Consider the following 1,709-nt stretch of genomic DNA (forward strand, 5'->3'; position numbering starts at 1 on the left):
TTATCCTGAAAAAAACCCCCCACTTCCTTAATGATTACATGCATACCCATAACATGATGCAGCCACCCCTCTGCTTCAAAATATGGATAGTGGTACTCAGTAATGTTTTGTATTAGATTTGCCCCAAACATAACACTTTGAATTCACCATTGGCCTCATGGTGAAATCCCTGAGCAGTTTCCTTCCTCTCTAGCAACTGAGTTAGGAAGGACAACCTGTATCTTTGTAGTGACTGGGTTCATTGACACACCATCCAAAGTGTAATGAATAACTTCAACATGCTCAATGTCTGCTTTGTACCCATCTACCAATAGCATTGCAAAACTTCCTTAGTCTTTGTGGTTGAATCAGTGTTTGAAATTCACTGCTCGACTGAGGGACTTTTGCCTGTTTGGGGTACAGAGAAGGGAGTCATTCAACAATCCTGTTAACACTTACTGCACACAGATGGATTCCATGCCACTTATTTCATCTTGAAATAACAACAGGTTTGAATACATACCGACTCAACTTTTCATTTTTAATGCATTTAAAAAAAGACATGATTCCACTTCGAGGACCAAAAAAAAATTATAAATATAATCCATTTTAAATTCAGGTTGTAACAACAGAAGTAGGAAAAAGTCAAGGGGTGTGAATACTTTCTGAAGGCTCTGTATCTAATAATCTTTCTCCCAGAAAAACATCTCCAGCCGTACTCTGATTATAGGAGAGAGCGCATCTCCTACGGTCCTCAACTACATGAGAAAACCTACAGGCTGTTTTCATTGGATCAGTACATCACTATTATTCATTAGAAAAATAGGATATAGATATAGTTGTAATAGAAGCACCAGGAAATGATCTCGGTGATCAGAGCTGGGTCAATATTCAGTAGCAAAACGGTTTGATAAACAGACAAGGAACATTTGTTCAAGTCGTACATTTGCACTCCTGGACCCAACCGTCGGTCCTCCGGTCCCCTCAACCGGTGACATTGTACGGGACCATCCACCCGCTCCCAAATAAGGAATCACACCTATAGACTACGCCCCCTCATCCCAGAATGCAGTTGGGCCAGGAAGTGAAAGCTAGTGGTGAAGAATCTGTTGATGCATCCTTGAACAAGACACTTCACCCTCATTTGCTCCAGTGGTGTCGTACTACTATGACCTCGAAAACAACACTGCACATGTCCGGTGGATGTGACAAAATGTTGTGTTTTTTAGTGTTCTAAAGAGGCCCAGCCCATACCAGGAAGTGTTCTAAAAGAGACCCAGCCCATACCAGGAAGTGTTCTAAAAGAGGCCCAGCCCATACCAGGAAGTGTTCTAAAAGAGGCCCAGCCCATACCAGGAAGTCAGTTAGATCAGGACGAGAAGTTAGGAATTAAATAAAGAATCAACACAATAATTAGAAAAATTATATGAAAAACTAATTAAACAAGGGTGGTGGGATATAGTAAGGGTAAAGTAGGGAGGGAAGGAAGGAGGGGAGGGAGAGAGAGAGAGTAAGGGTAAAGTAGGGAGGGAAGGAGGGGAGAGAGAGAGAGAGAAAGGGTAAAGTAGGGAGGGAAGGAGGGGAGAGAGAGAGAGAGAAGGGTAAAGAGAGAGGAGAGGGGGAGAGAGAGAGAGAGGGAGAGGAGAGGGGAGAGAGAGAGAGAAAAGGTAAAGTAGGGAGGGAAGGAGGAGAGAGGGAGAGGGAGAGGAGGGGAGGAGGAGTAAGGGGGT

This window comes from Oncorhynchus keta, chromosome 19, assembly GCF_023373465.1.
Source record: "Oncorhynchus keta strain PuntledgeMale-10-30-2019 chromosome 19, Oket_V2, whole genome shotgun sequence".
Lineage (NCBI taxonomy): Eukaryota > Metazoa > Chordata > Actinopteri > Salmoniformes > Salmonidae > Oncorhynchus > Oncorhynchus keta.